Source organism: Xiphophorus hellerii, chromosome 21 (assembly GCF_003331165.1).
Source record: "Xiphophorus hellerii strain 12219 chromosome 21, Xiphophorus_hellerii-4.1, whole genome shotgun sequence".
NCBI lineage: Eukaryota > Metazoa > Chordata > Actinopteri > Cyprinodontiformes > Poeciliidae > Xiphophorus > Xiphophorus hellerii.
Genome location: NC_045692.1, coordinates 10,100,934 through 10,107,485, shown reverse-complemented (window position 1 = coordinate 10,107,485; position 6,552 = coordinate 10,100,934).

The window sequence follows — 6,552 nt, the reverse complement described above, 5'->3', positions numbered from 1 at the left end:
CTTTCTTAAACCCCTCAACTTGGGTGAATATTTCATCTACGTCCCAAAAGAAATGGCAATGCACAGCTAAACTTATGCAATACTCCTCTGCTTTATGATACTCCAAAAGAAAATATTGACTTCATAAACACAAGTAAAAATAAACCTGTTCCAGCCAGTGTTATGCTTAGCTCCGAGCATCTCTGCTTCAAAAAAAATAAAAAAAGTAAGGTTGAGTGTGCAACAAAAAATGGGAAAGTCACTAAAAAAAAAAAAAGTATTCCCAGCATGTTTCAGAATACCAATATCCTTAAGCAGGCGGGGCTTTTTGATGTATAGACTCCTGCCAGTGTATTGTACAGATGAGACACTTAAGGCAAGACAATAGTGTTATAGATTGTGGCAAGAGTTAAATCAATAGACCTTCTGAGGAGTAACAAGACACCCAGTAGCAAGTGCTACTGCTACACACAGAGGAGGGGCTGGGAAACAAATAAGGACTGGCAGACAGGGGCTAAGACCTCTGTGTCACCGACTAGCCATTAGGTGTGTACTTAGTTTGGTGTCTGTTGGTGTGCAAGTGAGTGTGTATCTCTAGGTGCTTCCCAGTCTTCCTTGAACATGTGTTATGGATGCGTGGAGGCATATGTGTGAATGTGTTTGTAAGGCATAAGCAAGAGCAGATACCTGTGTTTTGGTTGTACTTTTATCTCTTCTTCTTGGCCATGTAATCTCCCACTGGGCATCAAAGCAGAGCCCCATCACTAGCTCCACCACACCCCTATATCCCCCAGATCCCTGTATATCAGTCTGCGTGTGTGTGTGTGTGTGAGAGTGAGAAAAAGAGAGAGAGAGAGAGATGGAGGGAAAAATACAGACAAAAAAGAGTCTATAAGAGAAAGAGAAGCACAGGGAGATAGGATAGTGGAATTAAAAACAGGAGATGAGAAAGCAAAAGTTGTGTGTGTGTGTGCCTGAGTGAGTGTGTGAATAAAAATGAGGAGGGCTTTGCATGGAGCTTTGGACCGTCAAACAGCCATGGCTGTCACCCAAGCACAACCTGTGAGCAACTCTCCAGGGCAGCTTCCACAATCCTCCCTCCCCCCTTGGGTCTTACTCCTTCTTACTTCACCTCTGCTGTATCTTCCACCTCTGATCCAGGATCAGTGGCTCCAAAGGCCTTGATAGGTGTCAAGGTCCATTAACCTGGAGCAGGTCTTATCATATTCATCAGGAAGATCAGAGATCAAATTTATCCCTGTTTTTATCAGATTTGAGGCTTCAGAAGGATGCCAGAAATGTCACGGCTCTATGATAATGTGATGGAGCCCTGTGACAGACAGCACAAAGTTGCAAACACTCTGCCGCAGGTACAGACCTAAATCCATACAGCATACAAGTTCAAGTAGATGCTAAAACACACACACATGCACGCCCACACACTGGACCACAGTCTAATTTTTTAGAAGCTGTCAGCAGTCACTTGGGTCGTTTTGATGGGGCTGTCAGCTTTGATTAGCTTGTAAAACTGGAGTATCTCACCCACTGACCTTTTGTGGCTTTCCATCTAAAGCTAAATCTAATCTAATCTAAAAACAGTTGTAGCCCATGAGCCAACTTTGTGAGGCATGATGAGCTTTCACGAAGACAAGAAAAATGTAAAAGTTAAGACGGTGTCATGTCAGAGAGCTGTTTCTTTGGCTTTCTTGCACATAGAAGAAAACCATCTGCATGAGAATGACTTTATGCTTTAGACATTAACCATACCGATTAAACCATGCCTAACACCACCGAAACAAAGGTGAATATTTTGTAAGATTGACATTAACATTGTCACAATTAAAGTACTGACCTGCATGATAATGCATGGTAGTAATTACACCCAGTGGAAATGTTTGTTGCAATTGCTGTTTTAAATATATTTAATTATTTCTCATCTCAGCAACAATCACACCAGTTCTGAGTCAGCCGTGTATACGATCCCGATCCATTTATGCATTTTTAATGCACATTTTAAGGAACACATGTTCCTTTTTTATACATCTACTATATCTTTTCACTGCTGAATCCCTTCACATGTCAAACATTTTGATTGCCAACACTTTAACGCTGAACGCTCATTTTAATTCTGTGTAAGATCTCCCACCTGACCTCCTGCCCAAACCCTGACCCTCACTCCTCAACTGGCACCCCATCTCTCAACTCTGGGCAACTAGTGAATTATTGCTGACTCATCACAGTCAGTAATGAGTAATCAGCTTGGCACTTGCTCATGACACATGATTTAGGTGCCCAAATGAGCATCTCTCCTGTACAGTTGGGACTTTATGAGTGCCCAAATTTTTAAAATAGACAAAACTGAAAAATTGTAAGAACTGTAATTTTGCCAATTCATTTTCAAAGAGGCCAACAACTATCAGACCATCCCAGTCTGCTGTTCTATATGTATCAGTGAAAGTGAGTGCACAAATGATGCTCATTTTGCTGAGAGTTCACTTCAAACACTGGGCTTTTGTGGACATGGCGGTTTTACAATTTCCGGCCACATAAAAATCTTTTTCGAGGCCTTCCTTCCATCACTGGCTGCGTCACTCCAAAACTTTAATCCTAGTTCAACTCACAGGAAAAATGTTGGTAAAAATGGACTATGTTGTTACAACTAAATCTACTCTGGCTGTGAATAATTTTGGATGTGTAATATTTACAATATGTAAGACTCAGATAGAAATTAGTATCTAAAAGAAAATAACTTTATGTAATCAATGATCAGAAAGTGGCAACAAAATCTGTGATCGGCACAGTCAGTCCAGATGTTCAGTCCAAATTGACCCTTGGCACAGATGTCAGAAGTCAGACTTGGTTTAAAAAGAACCTCAATAACTTTTCTACTACATTTAGACATTAACAAACATATTCATTTACATGTATTTTATCGTCTTTGCAAATACCGTCACATGTTTGATAAAACGCACAATCGTCTTCTCTCCTCAACAAAAATTTGCTCAAAGGGGAACATAGAAAATGGAATGCTGCATTTTGGTGGGCGATGGAAGCTATTTTTTGTCTTTATTCCATAAAAAATAGTACACTAAACAAATGTTGATTTTTGGTTAGAAAGGAGATTATGAAGTTAAAAGGATTGCCGATTTACAAATGGGATTTGAAGATGAAAAGACCAGGATAATTTTTTTCTACATTTGTGAAGAGACAAAACAGATCTAAAGCCTAGAGACACACACAAACACACCCCTACACACGCCCACACACACACCCAAACATCTCTTGCTATTCGGCCCTCATCAACATCCTTCTTGGAAAATCACTGCGACTCTGAAAAGTCATTTCAGCCACAGTAGCAGCAGGCCCTTAAAGATTCATATTCCTATTTACTGTCTGCCTCTGCTCTTGTGTATGCACACAAACACACCCGCACACACACGCCCACTCGCACCGCCACACCAGCAGGGTTAGGTTCATGAATAAAGGAAGGAATTAGAGCAGACCTGGAGAAGTCAGATAGACAGATAGAGAGAAGAAGAAGAGCAAGAGGAAGAGGAGAAAGCTATTAGACTGTATGAAAAACATCAGAAGGTAAGAGCAAATCCACAGAGGGGAAGCATAATCAGAAAAGATCAACAGAGGAGGAAAATTCTAGAACAGGAGAAGAAAGACAGATTGTACCAGATGGACAATGGATGAAAACAGAGGTGGAAAGTATCATGTGTACATACATAGAAAAAAAAGGACAACATATTTAGATGGAAGGAAGTGGCCATCCGATTTGGGCCTAGTTGAAATTGCTTGTGTTAGTTTGGAGCAGGATACAAAAATAACATTAAATGTCCATTTGTCAGTGCATATGGGTGTTTTATTTATAAAGAAACGAGCTATATCAATGAGATTGTTACACACAGGCATAATCCATACAACTTTTAGATAAACCTTAGTCTGCACACACAGCAACAACAGAGAGCTATTCATCCAAACAATGCTTTTATTACAAAAGAAACAACATCTTTTAAAACAAGAAACCCATAAGTGAATAATGCTCACTGATATGAGGCGAATGGCTCTATCCCTTCCTGCAATCGGAAATATCATTGCACCATAAAACGATATTATGGTTGAGAGAAAGGGAGATATGGGAACATAGGGAAGCTTGATTCTAATTTCCAGTAAATGAAAGAACAGTGAAATCATGACCAAAACAGTGATATTGTGAAAACACACACACAAAAAATACCCATTAGCAACAAGGATGGTAAACATCCCTCAATCGCCAGAAAGACTACAATCATCTCAGTACGCAGCACTAGATTTCCTAATACGTGCGCAGGCTGTGTGTGTGTCTGTCTCAGAGTGTGTACATGTGAGTTTCATTGAGGAGAGACAGGCGAGAGGCCGTTACCCTGCACCCAGATAATAACCTGGTTTTATAATGTTGCATATCTATATTCAGGCCAATTCCCCCTGGGGGGAGTCGGAATAATAACGCTGTCCATTTTACCCCTCCTGGCGGGCGGCCATTTTCTGCCCCGATTCTCAGCATGGACCTCTTCTCATTCCCAAGGTAGCGCGTAATGGATGCCGCAATGAGATGGAGTGACATTGTGGCGTCTGAAATGTGAAAAGCCTATTTGCCAACCTGCCCTCCCTCAATGGCGTGACTGCTGGAGATAGGGGAGATGTTTACACCTAATCCTCTTTGCAGTTCCATATGTTGTCGTTTCTGATGATTGTCAGTATTTATGGTAAATTGGCGAATTTAGAAAATAGGTGCAAAATGGTGGTAAAAATTTCTGGTATTTTTGTCCAAAGCAAAACATCGTTCCATAGATGTTTCTTATGGACATAATGTGATATATTTCAGAGTTTAGAAGGAACTCCGTATACTCTCATAAAACAGAAAAAAAAGGTGTTTTATTAAAAGTAAAAATTGAATAACTCTCAGCTGCATAGCTATGGTAGTTAGAGAAACACCTATCAGATGTGAGAATTCCTATGAGTCATAAAAGTAAACAAAGAAGCTGAGGAGGGGTTTGAGATGCAATCGGGGAGCAGTATGTCACAGATTACAAGGTTTTCATCATCCATAAACCATACAAACACAGTTTTCGAGTTAAAGGGTTGAAGGGGTCAGGTATCAGAAGTGACTGGCTTCCCTCCATCATCTTCTTGTGAAATACTGTCCCTCTGACCAGTCAATTTCAATAACACCACAGACAAAGAAAGGTTAGTGTGTATAGATTTCCCATCGTAGTCATCCACAGAACTTGCGGTGAGAGCCAGTTGTCTTTCTAGGCTCTGAACTGTAAATGCTGCTCACACTCTCCATCGTATCCCTTACCTCTTCAATAATTCACAGACAGTAGCTTTCTCTGGCCTTTCAAACCTTTGAAATGTAACCTACATCCCACAAATGCACCATTCCTGTTATCCCAATGATGACATGTGTTTATTGCAGCCCTTTGCTTGTTGAGCAGTGGGAGGAAAGGAAACAGAAAGCCTTCGTTTTTCAAATGCTATTGATTGTTATTGATATGCTGGTAGTACTTAGACATGTCTTGACATGTCACCTCTGTTTGTGTTCTAGTCGCAAACCAAAACCAAAGACAACAAAAAAAAAAACAAACAAAAAAAAAACAAACACCCTCTTGAAATAATCTTGCAGACAATAATAAGGTCTTGAAGCAAGTTCTGTTGGTTAAACTTAACTTAGTTATAATACATCTTTGGGTGAAAATTGACCCTGCCCCCTAAAATAAAAAAAGCAAAGAATTTAAAAAAATCATTCTGCTGAAGTAAAGTTTGAAAACTTAACGGGCACCACTACCCAAGTCTAGTCTGTTGCAGTTTTGTTGAGTGCAATAAATCAGTCCAACAGGGCTTGTGAAATGGAGGACAGTTGGAGAGAGCAGTAAAGGCAGTCAGAGAGAACAGCTCTGTCCAAGACAATCATATGATGTATCATTCATACTGTCAGTATGGTGTCTCTCCTCCCTCCCTCCCTCCCTTCCTCCCTTCCCTCCTCAGTCTCTACGTCTCTGTCTGTCTCCCACACTCTGGACTCATCTAGTCTCCTGTGGAGGCTATGATGAAGCTGGGCTCTCTCCATCACACAAGGCTCCCCAGTTGCCCAGGGATTACACATTTCAATCATACATCCACACACGGTGCCATTCAAATATCCCCCCACGTGCTTTACATCCTTAAGCACCGCAGATGGATACTGTTGGGGAAAAAAAAAAAGTGCCATAGAATTCAGAGGATAATTAAAAATAATCATAGTTTTACTGTTTCAAATGTTCTAAATAGACTTAATGGACATAAAGAAAAGAGGCATAATAACACTCTTGTCCTTGTCATTTTTAAAACTAGTCGTCTTGGGTACGGTGGGTCTATTAATTTGTAGTCTCGTTTTATTCATCTTGGACTGTGCAAGGTGGTTTCAAAAGAGTGAGTGCTGCCGCTGAATCATTTGACCTCTGTGATTTGCTAATGAATGCCGGGAGCAATCAGGGTTTCACAGAAAATGGACAAAAATGATCCCTCATCTGTGAAGCTAATCACTTA